At 46.8% G+C, this 18321-nt stretch overlaps 1 protein-coding gene across 2 annotated transcripts in view; it reads left to right on the top strand.

The window, feature by feature from the left end:
• The first annotated feature begins 530 nt into the window (after window positions 1-530).
• ZHX3 (zinc fingers and homeoboxes 3) overlaps window positions 531-18321 on the top strand; it is a 30156-nt gene continuing 12365 nt past the window's right edge. The window contains exon 1 of one of the 2 annotated variants that reach the window (XM_073555357.1): window positions 531-706. The gene's annotated coding sequence lies outside the window, so the exon portion shown is untranslated. Of the gene's footprint in view, window positions 707-837; window positions 904-18321 lie in introns of those variants that run through there. The other variant, XM_073555358.1, reaches the window with a different exon arrangement.

Genomic DNA, 18321 nt, shown 5'->3' with positions numbered 1-18321 from the left:
TTCTTTTTCGGACCATTCTCTGTAAACCCTAGAGATGGTTGTGCGTGAAAATCCCAGTAGATCAGCAGTTTCTGAAATACTCAGACCAGCCCTTCTGGCACCAACAATCATGCCACGTTCAAAGGCACTCAAATCACCTTTCTTCCCCATACTGATGCTCGGTTTGAACTGCAGGAGATTGTCTTGACCATGTCTACATGCCTAAATGCACTGAGTTGCCGCCATGTGATTGGCTGATTAGAAATTAAGTCTTAACACACAGTTGGACAGGTGTACCAAATAAAGTGGCCAGTGAGTGTATAATAACATGGACACGGAAATATTGGTTACATGGGGTCACACTTCGGGCACAGCACGTCCATCTTCATAGCAACACTAAACAGCTTCCTCCAAAACACAGACACATGGTCGTGTCTCAACTTCCTTATAAATAAAGCTTTGTGTGGCTGAACTCGGGGCGTGGCCGACGCTGTAAGCGATAGGAGCCGGAGGCTCGCCCCGCCCATATTTGTCACATGGTCACTCTGTACTGGCGGCGGTTGGCGCTGGTTTGATTTTGCCCTGCCCAGCGTGAGAGAAGTCACGTGGTCGGCAGATAGCCAATTAGCGGTTAGGATTGGGTTCTCACCTCGCAGCGGCTCCGCCTCCTCCCGGGCCCTGAAACTGTCGACAGAGAGGAGCCGAGAGGCTGTGACACCGGCGGGCGGTGAGTGATCGTGATGAGGACTTTGTGTCGGTCGTTACCGCGTGAGGTGGCCTCCGCTGTGCGCGCGGTATCGGTTATACATATGGTGGGGGAGGGTCGGGAGTCTTTAAGATGAGTTGTAGGGGGCTGGACCGGAGCAGTTGTGTGTGGGCTGGAGCTAGTGGAGGTAACAGGATAGTCATGGAGCCAGTCACAGTGTGAGTCAGGGCAGAGCCGTGTAAGAGCTTGTTCCAGGCTGTGCTCCTGCCCGGGTCCTCTTATGTGACACCCTATAGCTGGGCCTGGCATGGGTGTGCTGGCACCTCAGGGAGCTCTGTCCTCTTATGTGGCACCCTATAGCCTGGCATGGGTGTGCTGGCACCTCAGGGAGCTCTGTCCTCTTATGTGGCACCCTATAGCCTGGCATGGGTGTGCTGGCACCTCAGGGAGCTCTGTCCTGTTATGTGGCACCCTATAGCCTGGCATGGGTGTGCTGGCACCTCAGGGAGCTCTGTCCTGTTATGTGGCACCCTATAGCCTGGCATGGGTGTGCTGGCACCTCAGGGAGCGCTGTCCTCTTATGTGGCACCCTATAGCCTGGCATGGGTGTGCTGGCACCTCAGGGAGCTCTGTCCTCTTATGTGGCACCCTATAGCCTGGCATGGGTGTGCTGGCACCTCAGGGAGCGCTGTCCTCCATAGTGTGGCACCCTATAGCCTGGCATGGGTGTGCTGGCACCGCAGGGAGCGCTGTCCTCCATAGTATGGCACCCTATAGCCTGGCATGGGTGTGCTGGCACCGCAGGGAGCGCTGTCCTCCATAGTATGGCACCCTATAGCCTGGCATGGGTGTGCTGGCACCGCAGGGAGTGCTGTCCTCCATAGTATGGCACCCTATAGCCTGGCATGGGTGTGCTGGCACCGCAGGGAGTGCTGTCCTCCATAGTATGGCACCCTATAGCCTGGCATGGGTGTGCTGGCACCGCAGGGAGTGCTGTCCTCCATAGTATGGCACCCTATAGCCTGGCATGGGTGTGCTGGCACCGCAGGGAGTGCTGTCCTCTTATGTGGCACCCTATAGCCTGGCATGGGTGTGCTGGCACCGCAGGGAGTGCTGTCCTCCATGGTGCGGCACCCTATAGCCTGGCATGGGTGTGCTGGCACCGCAGGGAGCGCTGTCCTCCATAGTATGGCACCCTATAGCCTGGCATGGGTGTGCTGGCACCGCAGGGAGCGCTGTCCTCCATGGTGCGGCACCCTATAGCCTGGCATGGGTGTGCTGGCACCTCAGGGAGCGCTGTCCTCCATAGTATGGCACCCTATAGCCTGGCATGGGTGTGCTGGCACCGCAGGGAGCGCTGTCCTCCATAGTATGGCACCCTATAACCTGGCATGGGTGTGCTGGCACCGCAGGGAGCGCAGTCCTCCATAGTATGGCACCCTATAGCCTGGCATGGGTGTACTGGCACCGCAGGGAGCGCTGTCCTCCATAGTATGGCACCCTATAGCCTGGCATGGGTGTGCTGGCACCGCAGGGAGCGCTGTCCTCCATAGTATGGCACCCTATAGCCTGGCATGGGTGTGCTGGCACTGCAGGGAGTGCTGTCCTCCATGGTGCGGCACCCTATAGCCTGGCATGGGTGTGCTGGCACCGCAGGGAGCGCTGTCCTCCATAGTATGGCACCCTATAGCCTGGCATGGGTGTGCTGGCACCGCAGGGAGTGCTGTCCTCCATGGTGTGGCACCCTATAGCCTGGCATGGGTGTGCTGGCACCGCAGGGAGTGCTGTCCTCCATAGTATGGCACCCTATAGCCTGGCATGGGTGTGCTGGCACCGCAGGGAGCGCTGTCCTCCATAGTATGGCACCCTATAGCCTGGCATGGGTGTGCTGGCACCGCAGGGAGCGCTGTCCTCCATAGTATGGCACCCTGTAGCCTGGCATGGGTGTGCTGGCACCGCAGGGAGTGCTGTCCTCCTTAGTACGGCACCCTATAGCCTGGCATGGGTGTGCTGGCACCGCAGGGAGTGCTGTCCTCTGTGATGTGGCACCTGATTGCCTGGCATGGAAGCGCTGGCATTGTAGGGAGCGCTGTCCTCCGTGATGCGGCACCATATAGCCTGGCATGGGTGTGCTGGCACCGCAGGGAGTGCTGTCCTCCTTAGTACGGCACCCTATAGCCTGGCATGGGTGTGCTGGCACCGCAGGGAGTGTTGTCCTCCGTGATGTGGCACCTGATTGCCTGGCATGGAGGCGCTGGCATTGTAGGGAGCGGTGTCCTCCGTGATGCGGCACCATATAGCCTGGCATAGATGTGCTGGGACCCCAGGGAGCTCTGACCTCCATGTTGTTTCGCCATAGAGTCTGGCACGGATGTGTGCAGGGAGCACTGTTTTCCATGGTGTGACACCCGATTGCCTGGTATGGATGTACTGGCACCTCAGAGAGCGCTGTCCTCAGTAGTGTGACACTCTATTGCCTGGCATGGATGTGCTGGCACAGCATGGAGTGCTGTTCTCCTTGGTGTGGCGCCCTGTAGCCTGGAATGGATGTGCTGGGACCCCAGCGAGTGCTGTCCTCCATGATGTGTCGCCATAAAACCTGGCACGGATGTGCAGGGAGCACTATTTTTCATGGTGTGGCATCCTATAGCCTGGCATGGATGTACTGGCACCTTAGGTACGCTGTTCTCCATGGTGTGGCACCCTATAGCCTGGCATAATGTGTTGGCACCTCGGGGAGCGCTGTCCTCTATTGTGTGGCCCAGTCTACACCAGTGATTCCCAAACTCCAGTCCTCGCGGACCCCAACAAGTCATGTTTTCAGCATTTCCTTAGTATTTCACAGGAGATGGAAGTATCATCAAGGCATCAGGAATTCTCACATGTGTAACACTATGGAAGTCCTGAAAACATGACCTGTTGGGGTCCATGAGGACTGGAGTTTGGGAACCACTGGTCTGCACTGATGCCAGGAGGTTTCACAACTCTCTCACAAAAAGTTTTGCCAAAGCACGTGTTTTCATGTAGCTGTCCGTCACCAGGAGGAGCGAATGGTAACATGTACATTGGGCTCCGCAGCACAACTTTCCCTATTCCCAAAATAGTCATGTAACCCAATTGGGTGATAGTCACTTTTTTTTGGATGTCGACTGCCTGCACCTGTGATCATATACTCAGAATTTCTATCTAGCAGTGACCAAAGTCCCAGTTTTTCCGCCAGCAGCTGCCGCCCAAAACACCGAACACTATTGTTAATAGGATCTTTCAGCCTCCATGCAGTTTGCGTATGCTCTGTTTACATCTGTGTGCAGTTGAATACAGCTGATTGGAGGGGGTCTCAGTTTCCCGCCACACTAAAACCAAGATCACATGTATGTATTTTATGGTCCGTGCACAGACCACAATGCCCAACTGGTGGTGAGTCTCCTGACTTGAGCTTACAGCCTCATAGACGCCGACTAGTGGTCGATCCAGGTATTTGGTCCATATATAGATCGTGAAATATGCTCTTATGAACCCTGCCTAAAGACTCATCAGACACACGTGCAAATTGGACCGCAATATATGGGCAGGCCGCGGGTCTTCCGTCCTGAGCGTGACAGCTTCATGGAAATATGAGCAATAAATATCCGATCTACACTGCTCCATAGTATAAGTTTGGTCCGGGTGCTATCCGATAAAACATCGGATAGAACTCGGCCGTGTTATACGCTCATGTGAGCGAGGCGTAATACTTAAGATCTATTCTAGTGGCCTACCTCTGCGATGGGATTTCCCTGAGGCCACCTCACCAGCCTGGACCACTGAGCAACCCCTGTGACCACTCCTCCATCTGTGCTGATCCACCCCCCCTCCAATTTGGGGTGTGTCTTATGGCCCATTGCATCTTATAGTCCGAAAAATACGGTATAGCCGCGACTTTAAAAAAAACAACAAACAAACATAACATGTTCATAATTTTTTAAACAGTGAATTTAGTACGCTAGTCTAAATTCACGCGAGTCCGCAGCAGATCTAGGTGCGTTGTACAGTACCATTGTTTTCAATGGTAAACTGAAAAACGCAGTGCACACGCTGCTGATTCTTCCACGCGGATTTGCAGCATGTCAATTCTTTGTGCGGATTCCGCAGCGGTCTCACACCTTCTCCATTGTACAGGTGTGACACCGCAGGTCTTATGAACTGAGATTTTACCTGCAGATTTTTACAAATCCGCAGGACCAAAATCTACGTGTGCGCACAGCCTTACAGAGGCAACTCCCTGCCTGTTGTACTCATTGCTGGTCATTGACCACTCCTGCCAGAGCTTCAGCTACTCCCTGCCAACAGAGCAGCAGTTTCTCTTCCTGTTGACAGGGCGGGACTACTGGTGTCATGCTGATTGGGAGAAGCCAGCTGCCAGGGAGTTGCCTCTGTTAGCAACTACAAGCCTTTTTTTTGGAAAGTCCTGGATATCCTTTTTAAAAATGGTCCCCAAATAAGGTTCCACGGAAAAAATCAGATAATATAACAAAAAACCTACATATTAGATCCTTTATCACACTAAATAAGTCACATACTGGCGTACTAAATTCACTGTTAAAAAAATTATGAACTTTTATTATGACATCCGATACACTGAATACACAAATTGCAAATCTGATTTAAAAAAAAAAAAAAAAAATGAAAAAGTTTAAAAATAGAAGATTAAAACATTTCTGAGGATATACGCAGCACAGGAAATATAGGGTATATGACATATTAATTCTATATACTGGGGCATATAGAAGTGGTGAGAGGTAAGTAAAGGTGCAAAAGATATTTACCAGATTCACGTCGCATTAAGTCGTATTAGTGACTAGTAGTGATAAGCGAATGTGCTTGGATAAGGTCTTATCTGAGCATCCTCATGTGCTAACAGTGTCGGATGTTCAACTCCTCTCTTCCGCATATGTTGCGGCTGTCCAGCTGGGGACTCGAACGTGTTTTTCGAGCACGCTGAAGACACTGTTAGCACATGAGCATGCTTATAAGACCTTATCTGTGCATGTTCGCTCATCACTAATGAGTAGCTTACTATTTATCCAGCATTCAATCCATGACCACATGGTAATGTATGTATGATTGCAGAAAGTTAAAAGAAGATAAATTGATAACAATACTTAATCACATAAGGTACTTACCCATGTTTAAAGTACCTGCAGAATTCAAGGGAAGATCCCCAACACGAGTTTCGCTTATGCTTTTCTCAAGGGCTGTCAACATTAGGTACAGTGCTTTACTATAATAACATTACCACCACAGGTAATTTGGTGTGAAAACTGAAACCAAATTCTTTTTCTCTATCTGCAATGCAAAGTAAAAAGTTACAATAAATAGCAATTTTATGTGCACCTTTTATTAAAATAGTGCTAAAAAAACCTTTGTTCCACGTAAAACAGCGTCATGCAGACACAGCAGCAAAAGAATAACGTTTTGGCTGCTGAAAAGCAAAAGTGTAAAAAGTTGACCTACTAGCCAGGTTGTCCACCACTACAGGCAACTTCCGCTTAATCAATTCAGGACCCTAATTAAAAAATAAACAATGAATACTCCCATTTTGTAGCGGTGATGTCCCAGCGATGTTGGCGCTGCTGCACTTGGCGATGTGCCGACTGCAGTCGCCCGTCAGATTCAGCTCCTCAATATTCCGTCTGAGCGGGTGGAAAGGCTGCGCTGACAATATCGCAGCACCTCTCTGGAATGGCGCCTCTGTAAGAGTAGAGTATCCATGGTTTTTATTATAATTAGGGTCCTGAATTGATTACTCTTGGGTTGTCCAGTAGTGGTGGACAATCCCCTTTGAGATCCTTTCTTGTTCAGTCACATAAAGGGGTTTAAATATTTTATGACGCAGTTTTAATGTAATTGCTCCTTTTATAAATGCTACAGGGGAAGTTCAGTCACTGTCTGCACATTTCACTGCCAATCCCAGGCATCTATGAATCTTGGTGTAATATGAAAGATAAAGAATGAAACCAGAACTGTCTCTTCCATTCACATACAGTGATGTCCCTTCTTACCAGCTGTTAGTGACCACTCTCACTCTATTTGTAAGAATGCAGGCACATGGTATAGGGCCTTCTGCTGTATTGGGAGGGGACAATCATGGTGCCTGTCACTGCTGGTGACACTTATCTTTGGTCAAGAAAGAATAATCACTAACGGCCCAGTCTTTACTCTGCAGGCCACTCCCCTGGCGGAAGGAACACGGTCTGCTTGGATGATTTGGAACTCCCATAGAAGTTAATGGAAACATGCACCTGGGTGACCTCCTCTCATTCATAGAGACTGCCAGATAGGGTTCTGGGGACAGTATTGCACAGAAGATGCAACTCTCAGAAATTGGATACACATCTGAGACATTTATGGCATATGCTGCCACTGGTTGTCTAAGGCCTCTTTCACACTTCAGTTTTTTGTGTCAGTTAAAATCCACGAAAAAGCGGATCCGTTCCTAAGTGATGTGAACGGATGCCACAGGAACCGTTTTTTGACGGATCCGCAGAATGAAGAATTTTAAAGGAACAGCTGGCTGAGAGAGAGAGAGAGAGAGAATTTTTTTTGTCCGGCAGAAAGGATTTCAGGGTTAATTTTCTCCAGGCATGCGCACTGGAAAATGCGGATCCAACAACAAAAAAAAACGTTGCATGGTCCGTCCAGGCATGCCGGCGGATCCGAAAAAAGCAGGTCCAACGGATGGCCAGCCGTCAAGATCCGCCAGTAATGCAACTCAATGGGGAAAAAAACGGATCCGCCAAAAAAAATGGCGGATCCGTTTTTTTCAAAACCTGGTGGATTTTGACTGATGGTCAAAAACGGAAGTGTGAAAGAGGCCTAAGATGGTCATTTAGGACCCCCATACATATTAGATAAATGTCAGCCAAACCAGATGGGGTTTGGCAGTATTGGCTGGCCATCTAATGTGTGTGGGGGCCTCTTGACTGTCATTCCAACAGCTTACGTCAGGGGTCATGAGGATCAGGTGGTTGGGGCATTTTTGTTTGGCTGGCACTTTGACAACGGCTCTGTCATGGTAAACACAGAAAAGCATTCAGTCAGGAGAGAGAACTGTCAGTCTTTTTATAGGAAGACTAGATGGAGGCCCGATGCTATCGCATCGAGAGGGTGGTAATGTCACGATGGGGGCAGGCTTTGCAGTGTTGAGAATCCCCCCCCCCCATGTGCTCACCCACCTATCCACTCTCTTTCCCAATGTTCTGACTTCTCCCGTCTCTGTTCTCTTCTTTGACCTGTCTACCCCATGTGCTATCCCCCTTTTCTGCTGTCTCGCTCCTTCCTGTGCAGTGTTCTCCCCTCATGTGCCGTCTCGTTTGAGCTGTCTCCCCCCTGTGCTGTGTCTCTATCACCCCTGTGTCTGACTGTGTACAGAACATACCACAGCTCCTGGGCAGGGGAGGAAGCAAAAGACAATACTGACATTACAGCAGGAGATCAGAGGATACATTTTGTGAGGTAAAATATTGTTTAAAAACAGTTAGTGAAATATTTTACCTCACAAAATGTATCCTCTGTGATCTCCTGCTGTAATGTCAGTATTGTCTTTTGCTTCCTCCCCTGCCTAGGAGATGTGGTATGCTCCGTACACGGTCAGACACAGACAATTTTTAAAATGAACTTTCGTTCGTGGGGAAAACCCCTTTAATGTGACCGGCTTCCTCTGCCGCCGGGATGAGCCAAATGATTCACAGCGCTTGCAAGCGCGCAATTCACACAGACGCAGTAAATCAGACCGCCGCCATCTTTGTGCAAATAGCGGCAGTCACATTAAAACTGTGCAGGCGCTCCTCCTGTACAAAGATGGCGGCAGTCAGTGAATCATTCGGCTGATCCCCGACGGCGTGTTCGCGACGGTGTTCCGCTGATGGTACCGCGCAAGAGGCTGAGTACTGCATATACAGTGTGTGTGTGTGGTGCGATGGTGTTCCGCTGGTGGTACCGCGCAAGAGGCTGGTACCACCAGCAGTTTCCATATTTAAATACCCATCACTTGGGTGTCCCAATATGGCGATCTGGGATACGGAGACATCTGGACCGAACAGAATGTGAAGACATTACCAGGTAAGTATATATTAAGGTAATAAACTCTTTGGAGTGCCTTGTTTTTACCATGACATGACTAGTAGGAGATCACAGGAAAGTTGCCCAGGAGGTCAGTTGGGGAGACGATGGTGAATTGCACTGAGTAGCGCTGAATAACCAGTGATGCCCCGACCCCACGTTGTGTATATGGAGGAGAGATCGCTGTAAGGTCCTGCACATCCAACCTTAGGATTCTATGTGGTGTACTGAATTGAAGTCAATGACACTTGTCCTTTTTGCTGGTTGCTGATGTCGGCAGAAACTATTTGGTGTAATTTCTGTCAGCTCTTGGTTTCATGTGTCGACTTCACAAAACCAAGAAATGTATCAAATAAGCATTATTGCAAAATACAAAAGCTATGTTTATTTTACTCAATTATATACCATTAATATACTGGTATTACTTTCACAGCGCTTTGCAGACATTATCGGCACTGTCTTCATTGGGGCTCACAATCTAAATTCCCTATCAGTATGTCTTTGGAATGTGGGAGGAAACCGGAGAACCCGGAGGAAACCCTCGCAAACATGGGGAGAACATACAAACTCCTTGCATAGTTGCCTTTGGTGGGATTTGAATCCAGGACCCCAGTGCTGCAGTGCTATCCCAGAGCCACCGAGCTGCCCACGTTGTGCTCTTGTTTCCCTAGTTTGGCTGAAACTTGACATTTCTCTTAGCTATTTGCTGGTTACTTTATTAACCATTCCTATAACATAGGACTAACATGATAATCTGGTAATTTATTACTACCACAAAATGGAGACCTTTGGAGCTGTCGCTTTAGACTCCTTCATTCACATAAACGTATGACTCGGCCAGGCAGTATAGGGTTATTACCATCTTAGATGGGTAAAATTGAAAATGCGTATAAAAGCAAACAATTTAGCATTTGCTTATTAAAATTCCTCTCTGCTCTCAAAATGACAGATTTTTATTTTATGGCTTACTGGTCATTGCCTAGATTTCTGGCCAACGCTGTCGCAATGCTCGTACATGTGAAGTGCTTACAAGCTCTTTGGTTCTGTGCTTGTAAGCACTGCACTGACGCTGACCAGATTACTGGATTGCGGTGTTGGCTCCTGCTTCCGAACAGTTTCATCACTGCTGCAGTCATTTCCTTTGTCCTATAGCGGCATCAGAGGAAACAGTTTGGGCCAGCGACACGATGACACTGGTCCGAACTGTCCCTCATAATGAGCATGTACTCCCCCAGTGAGAAAGAGAGCTAGGCGTTGCTGTGTAATCGGGATGAGAATAACCTTTTGTGTGTTTTCAGTGGGGAAAGGGGAGTAGGCAGCTGCCATACACCACTTGCGATGGGTTATCCATTGGGAGATTGAAGGCATTGCACACAAAACCCCTCCTAAACTTCTGAGCCTTCTCTTGCCTGGTATTTATCGGTCACACCAGAGGCGAGGATAGCTGTTATTATTTTGTGAGGGGGGGAAATGGTGACTAAGAAGAGGTTGTCCAAGTAGTGGACTAATTACCGCATTACACAAACATGGAATTGCTATCTGCAGATTCCTCCCATTTAGTGTGAAGTCACTGTATACTTTCCTCATTACAATTAGAGGTGATAAAAGCGGTTAGGATATTTTCACGTGGCAGGTTTCCTGTAGAATTTTCCGCGACTGATTCGGGTAAATAGGGCATTTGCAATAAATCTGTAGCGTGTGACAAACCAGACGCAAGTTTATTGTTTCTTGGTACACAGCTTTTGGCGAAGTACACAGTTCAAATCTCCTTCATCGGTCCAAAACCTCTCCGTAAAACAAGCCTAGTATATAAATGCCGATATTTTTAATAGTCACTAAACCTTATTTTCTCCCCACACTTCATGCGAGTGACTTATTTTATTTTTTTTCATTCTAACCGGTCCATTCATCCTTATAAACAAAACAGTAACATTTTCGCATCTAAACACATCGCATTCCTTTCAGGCAATTTACTTCTCCATTGACAGAATCTGCCTGCATTATATCACACTTATTGGTTCATGGCCAAAGACGGAGATAAAAAAACATGCATGCATTTCAAGAAATAACCTTCTTATAAGGCTGCGTTCACACAACTGTTGGGGTATGTTCTCACGGTCAGTAAATGCTGCGGGTTGGACACTGCGTACATCCTCAGTGTCCAGATGTTACAGCATAGTGTATGGGATTTCAAGAAATCTCATGCCCACTATGCATCCACAGACGCCTCCCTGCAGAGACAGATATGTGGCACGTCTTTCCATACCACAGCATGTCAATTTTATCTTAGGGAGACACAAGTCTCCGCAAGATAAATATCACCCATACAATGTATAGGACGGTTCAATGAACACATGCGGAATCACCGGCGTTCAAAAGCCGGCAGCGCTTTGGACAGAGCGGATATGTGCTGCGTCCAAAGCGCTGCCGGTTAGGCCTGTTTCACATTTCCGTTTGTTGCCATCAGTCAAAATCCGCCGGTTTGCAAAAAAAAAAACGGATCCGCCATTTTTTTTTTTTTTTTTTTTTGGTGGATCCTTTTTTTTTCCCGTTGACTTGCATTAGTGGCTGATTTTGACGGATGGTTATCTGTTGGATCCGTTTTTTGACGGATCTGCCATAATTTTGGCGTCCGCTGACTTGAGTTGACAGGCAATGAAACGTTTTTTGTCTGCGTCAAAATAGCGGATAGCAACGGATCCGCAGCTATCCGCCATTCATTATAATGGTCGCCTATGGGCGGCGGATCCGTTGCCAACTGTTTTTGACGGAATCTGGCAACGGATCCGCTTTTTGACACTGAGCATGGCCGGAAGAATTTTCTTGCCAGAAATTTACCCCCAAACTCTGTTCTGGCGGCGGAAAAATCTCTCCCCCTCTCTCCCCGGAAACGGATCCGTTTTTTCACACTCTGGCGGATTTGGACTGACGTCAAAAAACTGAATTGTGAAACGCTTACTGACCATGTGGACATAGCCTTCTATACATCCATGTGCTTTCTGTTTATTAAAGGGGATCTGTCACCAGGTTTTTTGCCACCTAACTGGGGAAGCAGCATAAGGTAGAGAAAGATTCTATCAATGTGTCCTTTACTAGGCTGCTTCCTGTAGTTTTTCTAAAATCACTCATCAGCAAGAGATAAGCAAATAGCCTCTTCAAAGAGGAAAGAGACTGTAGTAACTTAGCAGTAGAGCTCCTGAAGCTAAAGGCCCTTTTACATTTAGCGATGCACCAGCGATCCGACCAGCGATCCGACCCGGTCAGGATCGCTGGTGCATCGCTAAATGATCGCTAGTGAGCTTTCATACAGAAAGACCTCACAGCGATTCAGCAGCGATGCAGCGCATGATACTCACCTTTCACACACAGCGATCCTGGCGTCCTCCCGCCCGCCTCCACGCGTCGCTCGTCTCACACAGCAGGAAGCCGACGACGAGAAATGGAGCCGGACATTCTCGCGCGATCAGCGATGGACAGCGGGGGAGCGGGTCGTTGGTAAGTATCACACATAGCGATATTGCTAGCAATATCGCTATAACGTCACAAAACCAGTGACGTTTTAGCGATATTGCTAGCGATATCGCTTAGTGTAAAACCCCCTTAAGTTCACAGGTCGTGCTGGTTTTTTTTTTTTTGTGTGCAAATTTTAAGCTGCCTTTTACAGTACCAGCAAAGGCGATGGGATTTCAGAAATTTAATGCACATGCATTGTTTTTTTTTTTTTTTCCCCTGACTGATTTGGAAAACTGCTGCTTTTTTGTAAAATGCAGCATGTTGCTTCTTTCAGCGTTTTTTCACCTGTAGAAACGCATGTATCCTGCTTCGCTGCATAAAACCTGAGGAAGTTGCATTGTGTTTTTTTGTGTGTGTGTGGCCCACATTTGTGTAGTCAGACACCGACACCTCCCCTAAAGGATTGATTTGATTTTCTCATAAACCTATGACCGAGAAGGTACGGACCCTCCTATCCCTGCAGTGCTTTTCACTTCTGGTACACCTAAAGATATTTTGGACTCTACGGTCGGGTTACATCCTGCGGTACGTACTTGGTGTAGAAAATTCTTGCTGATTTTACTTTGTCGTCTTTTAGTCTGGTCTATAGGAATCGTTTTTTTTGCTCTCCTGTGGAGTCATTTGTTTGTGTCCCCTGTAGAATGTGATGGTAGCATCTTCATGCCTCCGTTTTACTTGTTAGCTGGGCCTCCATGTGCTCAAATGCTTGATGTTGGCCAGGCTCAATCTGTTCCGCTTCACTCTTTCCTTTTGCCTGTCAGGCTGATTGTGGGTCAGCTTTTCCACATGCTTCACTACTTCCAGCCCTCCTGCAGGAATCTGATCATGCGCACTATCATTTATTCATACTGTGGGACTTTGAGACCTAGGATGGAAAAACACAATGTGAGATCGGAGCCCCACGAGTACAGGGACACTAGATTAGTCGGCAGCGCCAGGAGCTTCGGCAGAATTTTACTTGGGTGTAGTATAAAGTGCGATTTGGTTCTTGAAGTCCTTGTCTGCTTGGACTTGCTGCCCCAATTGACCTTTTCCCCTGACACTTAACCTGTCTGTTTCTTTCTCGATACATCTAGTCTCTGATAAGACAGGAGGCCTAAAAAATAAATTCTTGGCATGTATTAGGAAGACTGAACTTTGTCTTTAGTGATTGATGTTGCCCCAGTTTTACTTCTAATATATTGGACAGCAGCTAGTGTGCTGGAAAGATTGAGAAATTGACAAGTTCTCTGTCATTGGTCACTAGTTTCAATCATTGACAATCGCAAATGGTAGAAAATGGTAGCACAGAATGTCACCATCCTTCCTCCTACCCCACTTTCTCTGAAGTCTGATTTTTTGCATCCATTCTAATCGCCTCTGCCTTTGAGAGCACAGTATGGCATGTAATGCACAGCAGTGGGCTCACACATGTGCATACAGTGTCATGCATTTTTTTTTCTATCGCAGTCTCTAAAAATCCAATTTTGTGTGACCGTTTCCTAAAACCAATTGAAGGCCCATCTCGGCTTAAGAATCTCACGTGTAGCATTAGTGCTTGCTGCCATAATTTGCGCACAACCATGTTATGACTTGGACCTAAGAGCTAACGCTGTAAACGGGCAGGTTTATTTCCATTTTTGTGATCTATCTGGGAAACCTCAATCTCATCGGTTGGCATCAATTCCATCTGCTCTCCGTTTTCTGGACAGACAGGAAAGCCTAGTCTGAATCACTAAACATTTACATTAAAGTTTAAAGGAAGCAGATGCCCTAATGGTTGGTCACCTGTTGTCATCCATTTATTGGACCTGGTTTTAATCACTACTCATACTCGAAAAACTAGAGGTGCTCTGAGCCAGCTTTAGTAAAAATGGGTCTGTGTTATTCATTTGGTGTCTTTTAGCATTATTTATTTTTTTATCTGGATTTATTACAAATGGACATGTAAACGTAAGTTAAGAGTGAAATGATGCGCCATTCTTACATAAAAATGTAACCGTAGCTGGGGATGGTGTAATAAATGTACCTGATGACTTAATCTAATATATAAAGCTCACTGTGTGTGTGTATGTCCGGGATTGGCATCTGCACCGTCGTAGCTACAGCCACAACATTTTGCAGTCACACGTCTGGACCCCGAGAGCGTCATAGGCTATGTTGTGAGGTGAAATTTTAACCCCGCGCGTTCCAATTCACCAAACAATTTTGCCCCTATCTACATAATGGGGAAAAAGTGAAAGGAAAAGTGTTGGAGGCAAATTGACAGCTGCCAGATGGGAACAAGGGGGACTTAAAGAATGAGAGCGATGGCGCCAGTGTATATACCGTACAGTTGCTAAGGTGGGGCCCTGACATGGGATACTCACCACACACGGGGATATGAACACACACACAAAATGCGCCACACACTACCATGTGCTTCACCACATATACCACCCTCAGCACACATTTCACCACACATACACCAAAGTCGCAACACAAAAGTCGCCACTCAAAACTCGCCACGCTGTCCCAGAGCTGTTTAAAAGATGAAAAATGAGCTGTGATTAGTTGCTATCAGCAACAGTTTTCTTTGTAGACAGTTGTGGTAACTGAGGCCTATTATTCATTTCTATGGTGTTATCGTCCTTCTGTAAAGCTGGAAATAACACAATTTATTACCGTGCCAACACAGACCACCCTCTGACACAGACTGCAGGGGGAGCCCAGTATCACACAGGATAGGATTAGATACACGGCTCAGCAGTCAGTATCACACAGGATAGGATTAGATACACAGCTCAGCAGTCAGTATCACACAGGAGAGGATTAGACACATGGCTCAGCTGTCAGTATCACACAGGATAGGATTAGACACATGGCTCAGCTGTCAGTATCACACAGGATAGGATTAGATACACGGCTCCAGCAGTCAGTATCACACAGAATAGGATTAGACACATGGCTCAGCAGGCAGTATCACATAGGAGAGAATTGGATACGCAGCTCAGCACACAGTATCACACAATAGTATTAGATACACGGCTCAGCAGACAGTATCACACAGGATGGGATTAGATACACGGCTCAGCAGACAGTAACACAGGATAGCATTAGATACACGGCTCAGCAGACAGTATCACAGGATAGCATTAGATACACGGCTCAGCAGTCAGTATCACACAGGATAGGATTAGATACACAGCTCAGCAGTCAGTATCACACAGGAGAGGATTAGACACATGGCTCAGCTGTCAGTATCACACAGGATAGGATTAGACACATGGCTCAGCTGTCAGTATCACACAGGATAGGATTAGACACATGGCTCAGCTGTCAGTATCACACAGGATAGGATTAGATACACAGCTCCAGCAGTCAGTATCACACAGAATAGGATTAGACACATGGCTCAGCAGGCAGTATCACACAGGAGAGAATTAGATACGCAGCTCAGCACACAGTATCACACAATAGTATTAGATACACGGCTCAGCAGACAGTATCACACAGGATGGGATTAGATACACGGCTCAGCAGACAGTATCACACAGGATAGGATTAGGTACATGGCTCAGCAGACAGTAACACAGGATAGCATTAGATACACGGCTCAGCAGACAGTATCACAGGATAGCATTAGATACACGGCTCAGCAGTCAGTATCACACAGGAGAGGATTAGATACACAGCTCAGCAGTCATTATCATACAGGAGAGGATTAGATACACGGCTCAGCAGACAGTATCACACAGAATAGTATTAGGTACATGGCCCAGCAGTCAGTATCACACAGGAGAGGATTAGATACACAGCTCAGCAGTCAGTATCACACAGGAGAGGATTAGATACATGGCTCAGCAGACAGTAACACACATAATAGTATTAGATACACAGCTCAGTAGTCAGTATCACAGAATAGTATTAGATACACAGCTCATCAGTCAGTATCACACAGGAGAGGATTAGATACACAGCTCAGCAGACAGTATCACACAGGATAGGATTAGATACACAACTCAGCAGTCAGTATCACAAAGAATAGTATTAGATACACAGCTCAGCAGTCAGTATCACACAGGAGAGGGTTAGCTACACGGCTCAGCACACCGTATCACACAGAATAGTATTAGGTACATGGCTCAGCAGACAGTATCACAGGATAGGATTAGATGCACAACTCAGCAGTCAGTATCACACAGAATAGTATTAGATACACGGCTCAGCAGACAGTAACACAGGATAGCATTAGATACACGGCTCAGCAGTCAGTATCACACAGGATAGGATTAGATACACAGCTCAGCAGTCAGTATCATAGAGGAGAGGATTAGATACACGGCTCAGCAGACAGTATCACACAGAATAGTATTAGGTACGTGGCTCAGCAGTCAGTATCACACAGGAGAGGATTAGATACATGGCTCAGCAGACAGTAACACAGGAGAGGATTAGATACATGGCTCAGCAGACAGTAACACAGGATAGGATTAGATACACAGCTCAGCAGTCAGTATCACACAGAATAGTATTAGATACACATCTCAGCAGTCAGTATCATACAGGAGAGGATTAGATACACGGCTCAGCAGACAGTATTACACAGAATAGTATTAGGTACGTGGCTCAGCAGTCAGTATCACACAGGAGAGGATTAGATACATGGCTCAGCAGACAGTAACACAGGATAGGATTAGATACACGGCTCAGCAGTCAGTATCACACAGAATAGTATTAGATACACATCTCAGCAGTCAGTATCATACAGGAGAGGATTAGATACACGGCTCAGCAGACAGTATTACACAGAATAGTATTAGGTACGTGGCTCAGCAGTCAGTATCACACAGGAGAGGATTAGATACATGGCTCAGCAGACAGTAACACAGGAGAGGATTAGATACATGGCTCAGCAGACAGTAACACAGGATAGGATTAGATACACAGCTCAGCAGTCAGTATCACACAGAATAGTATTAGATACACATCTCAGCAGTCAGTATCATACAGGAGAGGATTAGATACACGGCTCAGCAGACAGTATTACACAGAATAGTATTAGGTACGTGGCTCAGCAGTCAGTATCACACAGGAGAGGATTAGATACATGGCTCAGCAGACAGTAACACAGGATAGGATTAGATACACGGCTCAGCAGTCAGTATCACACAGAATAGTATTAGATACGCGGCTCAGCAGTCAGTATCACACAGAATAGTATTAGATACACAGCTCAGCAGTCAGTATCACACAGGAGAGGATTAGATACACGGCTCAGCAGACAGTATCACACAGAATAGTATTAGGTACATGGCTCAGCAGTCAGTATCACACAGGAGAGGATTAGATACATGGCTCAGCAGACAGTAACACAGGATAGGATTAGATACACAGCTCAGCAGACAGTATCACAGGATAGGATTAGATACACAGCTCAGCAGTCAGTATAACACAGAATAGTATTAGATACACAGCTCAGCAGTCAGTATCACACAGGATAGGATTAGATGCACAGTTTTTAAGTGCATTATAATTATAATTTGTTATAACTAGCCACAGTTGGTTACAACGCCCAGGCAACGCCGGGCTCTTCAGCTAGTTCTTACTAAAGCTGCATTTACACTGCCCATTTAATTGATAGCCAATCGTTAAAAATTTACTGATTGGTCGTATCATGCTGACAGGTCCATGTAAACTGACCCTTATTATGGTATAGATTTCCAGTCATATCTCTTATATAAGATGGTTGCTTCTCTGACAACCCTATCCACAAATTCTAATGGTAATTTGAGACAATGCCACCCCTTTGTCAGAAGTATGGGTGTAAATTTAGAAAGAAGTGATTTCAGATGGACACTTGATAGATCAGAGGTGAGCAATTAATTTGTGTATGACCCAATCAATAAGCTGAAATTAATTATGCTCAATATTAATGTTAACATATAATTGTAACATTAATATTGAGCAGATTTAAGTATGCTGACATCCCCTATATACAGTGTGAACCCACACACCGCACCCCTACATATACAGTCATATGTAAAAGTTTGGGCACCCCTATT

This window comes from Dendrobates tinctorius, unplaced genomic scaffold (assembly GCF_039654945.1).
Source record: "Dendrobates tinctorius isolate UK_male_01 unplaced genomic scaffold, ASM3965494v1 ptg000223l, whole genome shotgun sequence".
NCBI classification, from domain to species: domain Eukaryota; kingdom Metazoa; phylum Chordata; class Amphibia; order Anura; family Dendrobatidae; genus Dendrobates; species Dendrobates tinctorius.
Note: the sequence above shows the minus strand (reverse complement) of the source record. Positions and strands in the feature narration are given on the sequence as shown.